This window comes from Oryctolagus cuniculus, chromosome 3 (assembly GCF_051225735.1).
Source record: "Oryctolagus cuniculus isolate XC-2025 breed Fujian yellow rabbit chromosome 3, ASM5122573v1, whole genome shotgun sequence".
Lineage (NCBI taxonomy): Eukaryota > Metazoa > Chordata > Mammalia > Lagomorpha > Leporidae > Oryctolagus > Oryctolagus cuniculus.
Window position 1 is genome coordinate 50,965,425 of NC_142869.1, and position 16,379 is coordinate 50,981,803.

The window sequence follows — 16,379 nt, forward strand, 5'->3', positions numbered from 1 at the left end:
TGAATAAATAAACAAATCAGTCATGCATCATCTTGTCAGACTTAGCCTTTTTCTCGCACCTACAGCTGGCACCACTCGTGCTTCCAATAACACTTACATTCTATTGAATACACACAATAAGTGATCCTGTCAATTTTTAATTTTTAGATAGTGAATAAATGTCATGAAAGAAATAAAGTATGATTTAGGTACATAATTCTATGTGTTGGGAATGTGTGTTTGTGTAAAGTAGGTTGTTTTTATATGTACTTTGTATTGAGTGTATATGTTTTATGTGTGTGATTTTATGTGGCACTTACATCAGATCCCAGCGCTCTTTCAGTATTACTATACTGCCTGTTGCTAAAATGAGAAATAAGGCGATGGAGAGGTGAAAATATAATTATAGGTAGAGTGGAAAAATAATTCCTGAGATAGTAGAGAACTGCAAGGTCAAAGGGAATCAGTTGGAGCTCATTATGACAGCATAACTGACTTGCTGGGTGTGTTAATGGGTCAAACTATATAAAGCACACAGAACATGCTGTAAGTTTTATTATTATTACTAGCCTGGTAAATTTATAGGCAAAGGAACACAGCATAATGACACATGAGGTTTATAGTTTGAATAAATGCATGAAGAAGAACTGGGTGTGTACCAGAGTTCAGCTGTGTACTGAGATGTTAGTGCTTATCATACAAGAAGAAAATGGTGAAAAGTAACATAAGTCAAATCAAATATTGCTGAATAACATAACCAAAGCAAACTTACCTTTTGTCCATGAGCCCATTACAATATATTTGGAATATTTGCATCTGAGTTATGTGATTTGCTTAGAAATGGCTAAGAGTATTGTAGTCACATTATCAAAAATAGTGGTTTTTAACCACATCAGTACAAATATCCTCCAATGATAACAATCAAAATTCAAAGATAATATACACAAACATTAATAATTAATATAATATAAAAACATAGATGTAAAGACCTCTTAGAAAGAAGGTTGAATAATTAAAACCCGGATATACATAATATTGCATATATATTATAAAAACATAAAAATAAAGAAAACATAGAAAAAGAAATGCAATAAACATGTAATGCTCAATAATATAACAAAGTAATATGAACTAATACCAATTAAATAAAATATATTAATTGAGGCCAGCGCCGTGGCTCAATAGGCTAATCCTCCGCCTGCGGCACCGGCACCCCAGGTGCTAGTTCCGGTCGGGGCGCCAGTTCTGTCCCGGTTGCCCCTCTTCCAGGCCAGCTCTCTGCTGTGGCCCGGGAGTGCAGTGGAGGATGGCCCAAGTGCTTGGGTCCTGTACCCGCATGGGAGACCAGGAGGAAGTACCTGGTTCCTGGCTCCGGATCAGCGCGGTGCTCCGGCCGTAGCGCACCGGCTGCAGTGGCCATTGGAGGGTGAACCAACAGAAAAAAGGAAGACCTTTCTCTCTGTCTCTCTCTCTTACTGTCCACTCTGCCTGTCAAAAAATATGTATATTAATTGATCTATTATAAAAATATATATTGTACATAGCAAAACCTAAGTGCTATATTTAACAGACTCATTTCCAACAAACATACTCAGAAAGGCCAGACCAAGCACATTTAAGTCAATAAGAAATCAGGAATTACAATCTTGTTTTTTCATATGGTGGACTTCAGGTTTAAAAACCTATGTATCAAATTTCTTCAATTAAAAGACAGAGATTACCAGATTGAAAAATAAAATAAGGCAGGCTGGCGCCGCGGCTCACTAGGCTAATCCTCCACCTATGGCGCCGGCACTCCGGGTTCTAGTACCTGTTGGGGTACCGTTTCTGTCCTGGTTGTTCCTCTTCCAGTCCAGCTTTCTGCTGTGGCCCGGGAAGGCAGAGGAGGGGAGGGCAGAGGAGGATGGCTCAAGTGCTTGAGTCCCTGCACCCTCATGGGAGACCGGAAGGAATCCTGGCTTCGGATGGGTGCAGCGCCGGCTGTAGCAGTCATTAGGGGAGTGAACCAACTGAAGGAAGACCTTTTTCTCTGTCTCTCTCTGTCTATAACTCGCTCTCTTTCTCTCTCTCTCACTGTCTAACTCTGCCTGGCAAAAAGTAAAAAAAAAAAAAAAAGAAAGAAAAAAGAAAAATAAGGCAAAAGATCAATATTCTAAATATAAAATATACTTGTAAATAATAGAAATACAGAATTTCAAAGTAAAAGGATGGAAAAAGTGTAGTTAGCAAATCCCAATTAAAAGAAAGTTGGCATAGCAGTATCAAACTCAGAAAAATATATTTTAAGATATTAACCAAAAGAACTTGACAGTTTTTAAAGAGCCAAATTAGCTTACACCATTTGTAAACATTACTTTTGAGCATTAATGGCACGTGTCCTAACTTACATCCTTGGGAAATCACTTTCTTCTTCCATTTGGTAACAAATGTGTATATATTTAATGCTTTATTCAATTTGAACTTATGTTTTAAATTCTGGACTTTAGAATGTTGTCTAAGCAAAATAAATATCCAGTGTTATTTGGTTGTCAACAACAGAGCTGCATTCTCATGGCACAATGAAATCACTTTTGCTTACTGTATTGTAGTAGATTCATGGTCTCTATTCATTGGTGAGAAAGTAGCTTTTGGAGAATGCAATTCCTGAAGGAATTGTCTTTGTCTTTATTCTTTATGATCATGTAAGTAGGCCAAGCTAATCTTGGTACATGACTAAATCGATTTATTATGACCCCACAAAGTTAATAGAGCATAGGAGTCTGCCTCTTGCTTTAAGGAGCATGAAGGTCTTGCCTGTGGCATATGAGTTAAGGACTTTCCTTTGGTGGAAAGTCATACAATTCCTTTTAACACTTAGCTGTTGTATAGAGATTGTTTTGTATCAAGTTAGATCAGTGCCAAAACAATTAACTTTATTTGGTGTATTGTAGTGGTGACTTTATGTAGTAGACTATTTTTTAAAATCCCTCTTTTCAGTGATCACTGTTAAATATAAGAGTGGGAATAAGAGAGGGAAGAGATGTGCAATTCGGGACATGCTCAAGCTGACTTACCTCAAACGGTAGACTTAGAAACATACCAGGGGATTCGAATTCAATCCCATCGAGGTGGCATGTACCAATGCCATCTCACTAGTCCCAGTGATCAATTTCTGTTCACAACTGATCATAATGATAGGACTAAGAACCAAAGGGATCACATAAACAAAAATAGTGTCTGCAAATACTAGCTGATAGAATCAAAAAGGGAGAGAACGATCCAACATGGGAAGTGAGATACACAGCAGACCTATAGAATGACAGATGTCCTAAACAGCACTCTGGCCTCAGAATCAGCCCTTAAGGCATGTGGATCCGGCTGAAAAGCCCATGAGAGTATTTCAGGCATGGAAAGCCAAGACACTCTGGGGAAAAAAAACCAAACCTAAATGAAAGATCTCCACGAGTGAGATCCCAGTGGATAGAATGGGTCATCAAAGAAGGAGGTACCTTTCTCTGAAGGGAGGAGAGAACTTCCACTTTGACCATGGCCTTGTCTAAAAATGATCAGAGTCAGTGAACTCAGGGGGCTTCCATAGCCTTGGCAGCTCATGACAAGAGCCTAGGCTGATTACTGATGCCATAAACAAGAGTGTCAATTTGTTAAGTCAACAACAGGAGTCACTGTGCACTTACTCCTCATGTAGGATCTTTGTCCTTAGTGTGCTCTACATAGAGATTTAATGCTATAACCAGTACTGAAACAGTATTTTTCACTTTATGTTTCTGTGTGGGTGCAAACTGTTGAAATCTTTATTAATGTATGCTGAACTGACCTTCTGTATATAAAGAGAAATGAAAATGAATCTTGATGTGAATGGAAGGGGAGAGGGAGTGGGAAAGGGGAGGGTTGCAGGTGGGAGGGACGTTATGGGGGGGAAGCCATTGTAATCCATAAGCTGTACTTTGGAAATTTATATTCATTAAATAAAAGTTTAAAAAAAAAAGAAAAAAAATCCCTCTTACTACAGAAGTGTTAGTTAATACATGAAAGAAATAACTAACAAGATTTAATTTCTAAATGATTTTGGAATACACTAAAATATGAATTGGTCATTTTGTGTGTGACAAATTTCAGTATAATTCTAGCAGTTTTTTTCTCTTATAAAATCAGTGATTTACACTGTATTTCATGTTATGTTGTGTGATTGTATTAGCATTTGCAGTTTTATCCAATGGCCATTGACAGGGATGGGTAGTGTTCATTAGAGATGTTATCATGGCAAATGAGAAACATAAAAATCCAGAACAATCAAATAAAACACTGTATATTTAAGATTTTTTTTAGCTAGCAAATACATGGACAACACAATTTTAAATGCTTTGGTAACTTATTTATCTTTTTCCCTTTAGATCTCTAATGAGTTTGCTCATCTATAAATATTAAAAATATCAGTAACTGAGAAACCTAATTCACAGGATTGCTGTGAAACAAGAAAAGAAATACAAATATTTGTTATTTGTTTATATAAACTGGAATGAGGATGATGGTGGGAAGTATCATAATACATATTTGAAGGCAGAAAGTTAAAAAATAAATCTGTACTATAAATGAAAGTGTGTGGGGCTAGTGCTGTGGTGTAGTGGGTAAAGCTGCTGCCTGTAGCGCTGGCATCCCATATGGGCTCCAATTTGAATCCTGGCTGCTCCACTTCCTATTCAGCTCTCTGCCATGGCCTGGGAAGGCAGTAGAAGATGGCCCAAGTTCTTGGGCTCCTGCACCCAGATGGGAGACCTGGAAGAAACTCCTGACTCCTAGCTTCAGGTCCGCCCAGCTCCCAGCCATTGTGCCTATTTGGGGAGTGAACCAGCGGATGGAAGGCCTCTCTTTCTCTGCCTCTAGTCTCTCTGTAACTCTGCCTTTCAAATAAATAAATAAGCCTTTAAAAAATAAATAAAAGTGTTTGACTTAAAAGCTAAAATCTATTAAAGTCTATATTGCTTAAAAGTAGGACCTATTCAGGAAAACTGTGCTGTCAACAGATGGTTGCTTATTTTCAATAACTTGAGGGCCTTGGTGGGCAAAATGACATCTTTCTATTGGCAGGTGAAGATGATTTAAACATCTGATGAGCTTTATACCAATATTAGGAACTATGATAACGTTGAAGCCAGATGATCAATTACAGATAGTTTTCCAATTGCTATTTCTAGTGAATGAGATGCTTGTCTTGAAGATAAACTGTGGGCAAAGAACTGTTTGAATGAATCACTAATTGCATCCTGCTCATTTTGTAGTCATGTGGACAGTAGTTTCTTTGCATGAAGAATAACCTTGGGATTGGAGTATGGCAGCACCATCCAAGTTAGGGCAACAGGAGTAAAGCAGGCCAGGGAGAAAGAACATCTTCTTAGAGTAATGCTACAACATAGGGAATCAATTTAGTGTAATATGGAAGTCAATACATGGAATTTTTCTTTATCAAAAATTTATTAAAATGTAAGCTCTTAGATACACTGAGTAGCACTTGAAGAAGAGTTGAGTGAGCAATGGTCCTGGTTTGTTAGGGATAGAGAGGTTTTTCAAGAACATGGGATTTTCAGTGCTAAACCTAGGACAACTATGTGCAAACTGGGACAGTTATGTACCCCAAGAGAAAAATACCAGAAAAATATCCTGGACTCAGAGAGAGGTACAAGTTGTTCTGAACATACCCTGAGGAAAAATAAGAACAAACTCAGGAATGTCTTTGGGATATAATTTTACCTGGTTTTCTGTGAGAAGCAGAAATGAGAGACAGTTTCTGTCTGCATTACTGCGTGTGTGGTTGTCCCAATACTTTTTCCATGAATACAATAACTTTGAAGGCATTGAGTAGAAATAAAATAAAGGTCTGGCTCTGTGGCATAGAGGGTTAAGCCTCCACCTACAGTGCCAGCATCCCAATGTGTACCTGTTTGTATCCCGGCTGCTCCACTTTCAATCCAGCTCCCTGCTAGTGCACCTGGGAAAGCAGTGGAGAATGCCCAAGAGCTTGGGCCCCTGCACCTATGTGAGAGACTTACAAGAAGCTCCTGGCTCCTGGCTCCTGGCCTCAGCCTGGCCCAGCCCTGGCTATTGCGGCCAATTGGGGAGTGAAACAGCAGATCAAAGAAAGATACTCATTTTCTCTCTCCCTTTCCCTCTCTTTCTCTCTCCCCCTCTCCATCTTTCTCTCCTTCTCCCTCTCTCCCTCCCTCTCTCTCTCTGTAATTCTGCCTTTCAAATAAATAAATAAAATCTTTAAAAGAAAAAAGAAAATGAGATCATCTGCCAATACTCATACTCCTTTAGAGAGTTTCTTCTGGTGGAAGGATGCACAATCTTACTCCAGGCATGGGAGAAGGACCAGGGAAAGGAAACAACATGGCAAACCTGATGTGAGGACATCTGTGACAGTGACAGAATCAGGCAGATAGGCCGACCTCCAGAAAGCTGGCACAGCAACACAAAGGTCCTTTCCTGATGGGGAGCAGCAGAGAAGGGAAGAAGGCCTTTGTCAGGCAGCAAACCATGAAGAGAAACCATAAATAGAGGTGGCTCTTTGGTTAGGTAAAAGAAGGTTCCAGGATACATTACAGGTGTAATATGTATTGACCATAAGCACACAGACATAAACAAATATTCCCCCAAGGCTTTATGCTTGGGACTTAGGGAATGTGATAGTAGTTAAATAGTAGTTAAGATAACAGAGCCAGTGAGTAGGATTCTCATGTGTGGTGCTATTGACTTTGGCGGCTGGAAAATTCTTTTGTGTGGAACTGTCCTGGTTTGGGTTGGTATTAGCCAGCATTCCTGATCTCTCATTACCACATGCTAGATGACACATTTCCCTCAATTCTGATAATCAAGAATGTCTGCAGATTTTTTAAATATTTATTTATTTATTTGCTTGAAAGGCAGAGTTAGAGAGAAGAGAGAGAGAGAAGACAGAGAAAGAGAGAGAGAGAGAGAGAGAGAATCTTTTCCATTTGCTGATTCACTCCCCAAATGTCTACAACAGCTGGGGCCAGGCTGAAGCCAGGAGCCAGGAGCCAGGAGCCAGGAGCTTCAGCAGGGTCTCCTCTGTGGGTGGAAGGGGCCCAAGGATTTGGCCATCCTCTGCTGCTTTTCCAGGTGCATTAGGAGGGAGCTGGATCAAAAGTGGAACAGCCAGGACTCAAACTGTTGCCCACATGAGATGCCGGTGTTGCAGGTGGCAGCTTTACCCACTGTGCCAGAATGCTGTCCCCTGCAGATATTTTTAACATTTTATTTCATTGTAGTTTTAAATTTGTGAGATTGTAATACAAAGGCTTCCCATAAAACTCTCACCCCATTTTCCCTATTAACATCTCATATTAGTATCTTTGTCAAAATTAATGAACCATACCCAGCTTTTACTAAACTATTTTTGTCCCAAATGCTTTCTCTTCTATCTCTCTCAGCTTCTAGAAATCAACATTCTGTGTTTACAATGAGTTTTTTTTTAATTAGCTCCTATATATGAGGTAGAGCATGCATTATTTGTTTATCTGTGTCTGGATTATTTCACTCAACATGATTTCCTCCAGTTCCATCCATTTGATTCCAAATGACAGGATTTCATTCTTTTTATAGCCAAATAGTATTCCATTGTATACATATACCACATTTTCTTTATCCATTCATCTTATGATGGACACCTTGATTCATTCCATATCTCAGCTCTTGTAAATGGTGATGCTATAAACATGGTAGAGTAAGTATATCTTTTAAACGATGAGTTCATGTCTTTTGTGTATATACCCAATAATGTCCCCTGGTGGGTGAGGAGGTAATCTACTGCTATAAATATTGATGGTCCATGGAAGCAATAAGTTCAACTCAGTTAATGGTGTCATAAATATAGGGCATTTGGACCTTATTGGAGAGAGGGAAAATACTAAGTCATGACTGTCATTGACTGAACACTTTGTGTTTAACACAGTGTGCTAAGGGTTTTACATTTATCTTTTCAAGTAATCTTCACAAGGGTTGCACCACAAGGAAGAATAGTAAAAAGATTCTCAAGACTCCATGGAGTGCTATCTTACAAAATTTTAATAATTGCATAAGACATGGCACAACAGGAGAAAATGGAGGCAGTTATAGAAGTCCAGAAACTTCCAAGGCAGATTCTCTGTCTTTTTTCAGATGCACAAGATGCATTTCATCTTGGAATCATGAACTTTACAGATATGTGTGTGGTATCTTAAGTTCAGTGGAGCCCAAACACAAGTTTACTGGATGCTCTTTTTATCCTTTACTGGTCACTTAGTTATAGTCAGGCTGTCTAACAGATTAAATCAATGCAAACCATCAACCCATAATCACCAAACAATTTAAAGGAGCTAATATTGAGTGACTCCAGGAGGGCTTTAAGCCTTAAATGGCACGTTATAATTCATTAGCTGTTGCATCTCATTCTTATCTTGACTAAGGGTCAGTACCAGACTTCAAGGCATCCCTGAAAATAAACATAAAGCAGTCCCAGTCCAGTTCTAAGATAACCCTATCCTTGCATAGTTTTATTGTCCCTATTTTACAGATGAGAAAAAATGAAGGCATTAAGATATTAAATAAGTAGCCAAGACAATGTAGCTGACAAGTGGCAGAACGGAGATTCCTCATAGGCAGAAGTTATTTAACTTCTTCAAGTTGATGTTACTCCTGGAAAAGTGTTGAACTAGGATTAAAATGCAGGTTCTACAAATCTGGGTCCATTGTTTCTTGGATATACTGTCTGTTATCTATAGACTTACCTGGAAGCTAGAGAAAGTTTTAACATGCAAAAATAGGGACGGGTGGGGAGTACTCAATGGGCGGAAAGTAACGGCAAAGAATTTTCCCAAAAACTGTGACTTAAAGCCAAAGTGGTTCCTGGGTTTATATAATTTTGAATGTCTTTGTACACAGGAAGAATATAAAATACCTACATAGGATTAAGTAGAAGAATGAATATTCATTTAGAATGAGAAAGGAAGTCATATCACATTAGATGTTTAAGAAGCTAAAATTATCAAAAGCATAACACAATTTTGAAAAAAGTAGTTTACATACACTACCTGACATACTTTTATATTTTTCTGTACCCTTTGGCTATATACTTAAAACAAAGCTTCATTTTTCATTTTTTAAAAATAGTTTTAGATTTACAGAAAAATTGCAAAGATGATGCTGACAGTTTCTCATTTTCTGCCTGTCATTACATTAGTGTGGAACATTTGTTATACTTAATAAACTGATATTGATACATTGTTATTAACTACAGTTCGTAATTTATTCAGATTTCTCAGATTCTTTTTGTTTTGGATGACCTTGATATTTTTGGGGATTGTTAGACAAATGTTTTGTATGATGCCTCTTTGTTAAAAACCTGTCTAGCATTTTTCTCATGACTGGCTTTTGTTGGGGGTGGGAATCAGAGCACCTTTTTTATCACATGTTATCAAAGAAATAATGTATCATGTTTCCCCATTGTAAAGTCATTCCTGTCCTCCAGCCCCTTCCCATGCTCCAATCTTTGGAAGGAAGTCAGTACTTGCAGGCCACACTTAAGGAATGGGAATTGATGCTTCTCTTGAAGAGTATTTATAAAAGCTATCTGTATATTCTGCAAGAAGCTTTCTCCTGGTTCATTCATTTATTTAGTTGTTCATTTATAACAGAATGGACTCATGGATATTTATTATTATTATTCAGATTATAATCTGATACTTCTTTATGTAGCTCCTTGCACAAATTATTTCAGTTTTGATACTGGAGGCTTTTTTTTTTTTTTTTTTTAAAGCTCCTCAAGCCCTTTGACATACCCTCGACTTTTTTCAAGTACTGGCATTATGCATACTCCATGCTTACCTTTTATGGCTTCTGCCTTAGACTTTGAGTCAGTCTTTTTACTCCAAGGATCTCTGGTTTCTTTAACTGGAAATGCTGTTAGAAACAAAGACCTGGGTGCCAGTGTGCTTGTGGCTGCTGGGGTATCACAACTTTAAGTTCTCATATGACAGAGCACAGAAATATATTTGTGCATACTAACACATGTAAGTACACACAACTACAATTACTTCTCTACATACCCAAACATCTGCATGTATATTAAGCTTAACAAATTAATTATGATATCTCTAACTTGAATCTAGTACCACATGCCTGCTTTTGTTTAACTGCAAATTCCCACTCTAATAGCAGGAAACCTGGCTCCTGCCATCACCATTCACTTCTTATATTCAATTCCATAAACATATATGCAGTGTCAGAACTGTTAACCTTCACTTCTGTGGGAAACAACTTTAAGAGCATGGTGCTCAAATACTGTTCCTATTGCCTTTAGTTTTTCAGTTTTTTTTGTGGTAATTCTTTTCAATAATTTTTTTATTTATATAAAGGGAACAAATTGTATGCATTTCATATATACAGGTTTAAGAGTATCATGTATATAGTTTTAATAACATAATGATACTTCCCACTCCACCCTCCCTCCTTCTCTCATCCCCACCCTCCCTCTTTCTTTCTCATTTCTTATTAATTTTTGCAATGATATACTTTCAATTTACTTTATAATCACAAGTTTGATCCTCTACTAAATAAATAATTCAACAAGTAAGTAGAAAAATACTGTTTACTCATTTCCAAAGATGTATGGGTCAGCACCTTTTCTCCCCACATTGTTCACTGAGATTCTTTCATACATTTGTGCTACACTTAGATTCTATTTTAAGGGTCAGCTTTCCTTCCTGGAATTTTCTGACCTCTGTTTCAGTTTTGTTTTTTCTTACAGAGTTTGCATGCATCAAGTTTCACTCTTGCTGCTGTGAAGTTGTACTGATTTTGACAAGTTCATAGTGTATATTCTTCAGTAAGTATATACTGAATAGTTTCACCTGTCTGAATTGTGTTCTTCACCTACTTAACTCTGCCCTTTTGCAGATCTCCTGGAAACTACTGACATTTTTACTGCATAAAGAAGTTTTCAGTTTTAAAGTAGCCTATATTATCAATCTTCTTTCATAGATTGTGCTTCAGGTATTGTATCTAAAAGTGCATTAATAAATCCAGGATTTACTCCGGTTATCTTCTATGAGTTTTATAGTTTTCATTCATTTTGTAAAAAATGTATGATCTTTGTATACTCTCTCTCTCTCTCTCTCACTTTTTGCAACACAAGTCCAATTGTTCCAGTACCATTTCTTAGAAAAACTGTTATTTCTCCAGTGAATTACTTGTTACTTTGTTAAGAATTTAGTTGCCTGCAGGGCTGTAGGTCTGCTTCTGTGATATTGCTCCATTTCACTGAAGCATGTGTAAATTGTTTCACCAGTACTAAGCTATCTTTATTACTGTAACTTTATAGGCAATCTGGAAGTCAGGTTGTGTCAATTCTCCAACTATGTTTTATATTGGCTATTATGGGTCTAATTATGTCTTTCCATATAACCTTAGAATCAGTTTATCATTTTCTAAAAAACAGATTACAGATATTTTGATTGATGTTATGTTGAATCCATAGGTCAAGAATTGACATCTAAATGATAATGAATTTGTCCAATTCTTGCAAATGAAATATACTCAATCCATTCGTTCTTGTATGTTGTCTACTTTTTTCATGAGGGCCTTTAATATTAAAGATCATAGTTATTTTACATTCTCTATCATATAATACCAAAATCTGTTACATGTCTGATTTTGGTTCTGATATTTGCTTTGTGCTGGGGGTCTCAAATTCTTCTGGTTTTTGTGTTTTAGTTTATTCTGTTGTCTTTGGTTTTTGTAATAAGTTTTAAATAGAATCATAGTCTTACAACTCTTTCAGCTTCAGTCTACTATTACTACATTGCAGAGGTGCAGCTAAAGTGGTAAGGAGTGGGGGGTAAAAAGTGTTCTATGCTCTTATGATTAAATTGAAGTTTTGTAGTGGGCATGTGTGCCCGGCCTGTGACCTTCCATCTTTCAAAGCTTTTCACTTATTTTTCTTCTCATTCTCCCCCGCAGCTTCACTGAGGCATTATGACTACTTGAAACTGGAGTTTGGAAATTCCCCTTCTGCCTGTCAGGCTCTGGTAAAGTCTTTTTCACCAGAGAGTAGGCCTTTGTTATGGTGAATGCAATAAGCATATCTCAAAACCATTACTTTTCCCCTTTCCCTGCCAAAGACATGAGGTAATTTTTCTTGGCTTTTCAGCGTGAGACCTGGTGGCCTTCCTGGAGGTAAATCTTGTGAAAGTGTGGGACCCCATAAAACTGCCACTCCAGCAGTTTCTGTCAAGGTAGTCCACACTCAGCCTCCAGAAATTCATTGAAATTACCATGTAAATGTACCTGCCAGTTTTTGATTCAAGCGTTTTCTGCCCCAGGTAAATTATTAATCTCAGCTGTGTTTCTCCTTTATCTACTGTCTTCACCCTTGGTGGGGGGTGGGAAGGGTGGGGGGGGGAGTGGGGGGTGGGGGGGTGAGGGGGGTGGGGTGGGGAGGGTGGGAGGGCAGTTAGCATTGTGATCTCAGTTCTCTGAGGGGCCCACAGAAAGTCAGCAGTGTTCACTTCATAGCCTTTTTTGTTCGTTTGTTTGTTTAAAGGATAAAGTGATGTTTTCAGCCCTTTTAATGTCAGACCTGAGATTAGAAGTTGCTACATACTTTTTATACATCTCTTCAAGTTCAGACAATTAAGAAATATGTTCTACGTGCAGGGAGGATAGAGAAGAAACTCAGTCTTTCTCCTGTATGTTTAATCCAAATCCTTTGTTATTGATAGTTGGATGGTAGAGAACATGTAGAATCACACAAGGATATACTCGTAGTGCTGTAGCTCTAAGTTTCTGGCCCACAATCCTGAAATTCTGGGAAATTCTATAATTACACAAAATTAGAAAAAGGGAAAATGTATTATAATTTACTAATTCTATTAGTTTCATCATCACGTCTATTCCTGACAGAGTATTTCTGTTTTGACCAGGTGTTGATAATGCTGGATCCCTTGCTTGGTATTTTATATGTATTATCATTGGAAAAATATTCCTTAGATTAATTTCTGGTTTTGTATATTTGAGGCCTTGTTTTCCCCTCTATTCAAAAATTTCCTGCTTGAAGGAGTAGGACAGTTTTCCTATGCCTTTGTGTCACAATGACAGGTGGCTAAATACAGTAGGTGATAGAAGGTTTCCAAAAATCACTTCACTCAATGAAATAATAAGTGCTAACTACAAATATATCTACCAAACTCAAACCAAACAGATCAATTTCATTCCTCGTTGTCAGATTCAGGTGCCACCTATGACATGGGAGATCTCATAATGGGGATAAAGTTGATCTTGTGTTTGGCAGTCTTCCTGAAATCTCACTTTAGACCTAAGAGCTGTTTTTTATTTTAGGCCAATAGTCAATCATTTATTTTTTTCCAAAGAAATCATTTATTTAATTAGTACAAAATTCATAAGTACAACTTAAGGAATACAGTGATTCTTCCCATAATACCTGCCCTCCAACCCCCTACTCTGACCCCACTTCCTCCTCTCTCTCCCATTCCCAGTCCCATTCTCCATTAAGAAAAAAAAAAAAAAAAAAAAGGCTGTTCCTGACAGTCAAGACAGGGGCTGTTCAAGTCATTGCTTCTCAAAGTGTCAGTTTCACTTCTACAGATTTCCTTATAGGTGCTCTATTAGTTATCACAGAACAGGGAGAACATATGATATTTGTCCCTCTGGGAATGGCTTATTTCACTAAGTATGATGTTTTCCAGATCCATCTATTTTGTTGCGAATGAATGGATTTCATTTTTTACCACTGTGCAGTATTCCATAGAGTACATACCCCATAATTTCTTGATCCAGTTTTCAGTTGATGGGCATATAGTTTGATTCCATGTTTTAGCTATTTTAAATTAAACTGCAATAAACATGGGGGTGCAGATAACTGTTTTATTTGCTGATTTCATTTCCCTTGGGTAAATTCCCAAGAGTGGGATGGCTGGATCAAATGGTAGGTCTACATTCAGATTTCTGAGGAATCTCAAAACTGATTTCCATAGTAGTTTTACCAGTTTGCATTCCCAACAACAGTGGATTAAGGTACCTTCTTCCCCACATCCTTACCAGCATTTCTTGTTTGTTGATTTCTGTATTAAAGCCATTCTAACTGAGGTAAGGTGAAATCTCATTGTGGTTTTGATTTGTATTTTCCTGATGGCTACTGATCCTGAGCATTTTCTCATGTGTCTGTTGGCCATTTGGATTTCCTGTTTTGGAAAAATGTCTATTTAAGTCCTTTGCCCATGTCTTAACTGGGTTGTTGGTTTTGTTGTTGTGGAGTTTCTTGATCTCTTTATATCTTCTAGTTGTTAATCCTTTATCAGTTGCATTCTGTCAGTTACCTCTTCACTTTCCTGACTGTTTCTTTTGTAGCAAAGAAGCTTCTCAATTTGATGCAATCTCATTTGTTGATTTAGGCTTTGTTTCCCTGTGCCTGTGTGGTCTTTTCTAAGAACTCTTTGCCTGTGCCAATGTCTTGCAGGGTTTACCCAGTGGTCTCTAGTAATTTGATGGTATCAGATCGTAGCTTTAGGTATTTAATCCATTTTGAATGGATTTTCATGTGAGGTGTAAGGCAGGGGTCCTGCTTCATATTCCTGAATGTGGAAATCCAGTTTTCCCAGCACCATTTGTTGAAGAGACTGTCATTGCTCCAGGGGTTGGTTTTAGCACTTTAGTCAAATGTAAGTTGGTTGTAGATGCTTGGATTGATTTATGGTGTTTCTATTCTGTTCCATTGGTCTATCCATGTGTTTTGCACCATTACCAGGCTTGAAATTTGGTATTGTGAAGCCTCTGGCTTTGTTTTTGTTGTATAAGTTTGATTTAAGTATTTGCGGTCTTCTGTGTTTCCATATGCGTTCAAGCATCATTTTTTCTTGATCTCAGAAGAATGTCTTTGGTATTTTGATTGATATTGCATTGAATCTGTAAATTACTTTGGGAATAATGGACATTTTGATGATATTGATTCTTTCAATCCATGAACATGGAAGTTTTTTTTTCTTTCATTTTTGGTATCTTGTATTTCTTTTCTTTAATGTTTTGTAATTCTCATCATACAGATCTTTGACAACCTTGGTTAAATTTATTCCAAGGTATTTGATTTTTTTTTGTAGCTATTGTGAAAGGGATTGATCTTCAAAATTCTTTATCAGCTGTGGCATTGTCTGTGTACACAAAGGCTGTTGATGTTATATCCTGCTACCTTACCAAACTCTTCTGTGAGTTCTAGTAGTCTCTTGGTGGAGTCTTATGGATTCACTCTATATAGAATCATGTCATCTGCAAATAGGGATAGTTTGACTTCCTCTCTCCCTTTTGAATCCCTTCGATTTCTTTTTCTTGTCTTATTGCTCTGGCTAGAACTTCCAGGACTACATTGAATAGCAATTTTGAGAGTGGGCATCATTGTCTGGTTCTGGATCTCAGTGGGAATGTTTCCAACTTTTATCCCATTCAATAGAATGCTGGCTGTGTGTTTGTCATGAATTACTCTGATTGCATTGAGGAATGTTTCTTCTATACCTAGTTTACTTAGAGTTTTCATCATGAAAATGTCTTGAAATGTATTGTATTTTATCAAATGCTTCTATGCATCTGTTGAGGTAATTATATGGTTTTTTCTTTTTTTAATTTTTTATAGAAAACTTTAATTTAATAAATATAAATATTGTAATTACAACTTTTGGATTATAGCAGTTCTTCCCCCCATAGCTGCCCTCACACCCCCAAACCATTAATATTCATTTTTAATTATCTTTATATACAGGAGATCAACTCTATTCTAAGTAAAGCTTTTAACAGTTTGTACCCACACACATTCAAAGTATAAAGTACTGTTTGAAGACTAGTTTTACTGTTAATTTCCATAGTACAACACCTTAAGGACAGAGGTCCTACATGGGGAGCAAGTGCACAGTGACTCCTGTTGTTGATTTAACAATTGACACTCTTATTTATGACGTCAGTGATCACCAAGGCTCTTGTCATGAGCTGCCAAGGCTATGGAAACCTCTTGAGTTCACAAACTCTAACATTCTTTAGATAAGGCCATAATCAAAGTAGAAGTTCTCTCCTCCATTCAGAGAAGGGTACCTTCTTTGATGACCCCTTCTTTCTACAAGGATCTCACAGAGATCTTTCATTTAGGTCATTTTTGCCACCTTGTCTTGGCTTTCCATGTCTGAAATGCTCTCATGGGATATTTAGCCAGATCTAGATGCTTTAAGAGCTGAATCTGAGTCCAGAGTACTGTTTAGGGCATTTGTCATTCTATGAGTCTGCTGTATGTCCTGGCTCCCATGGTGGGTTGTTCTCATCATTTTAATTCTATCAATTATTACTAGCAGACATTT

At 37.4% G+C, this 16,379-nt stretch overlaps 1 long non-coding RNA gene across 2 annotated transcripts in view; it reads left to right on the forward strand.

The window, feature by feature from the left end:
* Nucleotides 1–16,379, forward strand: part of LOC138848959 (uncharacterized) — a 201,812-nt gene that overhangs the window by 56,537 nt on the left and 128,896 nt on the right. The window contains exons 1-2 of one of the 2 annotated variants that reach the window (XR_016232030.1): nucleotides 10,779–10,855; nucleotides 11,989–12,056. The exons of the other annotated variant lie outside the window; for it this stretch is intronic. This is a non-coding gene — a long non-coding RNA (uncharacterized LOC138848959). Of the gene's footprint in view, nucleotides 1–10,778; nucleotides 10,856–11,988; nucleotides 12,057–16,379 lie in introns of those variants that run through there. 2 annotated transcript variants of the gene reach the window in all.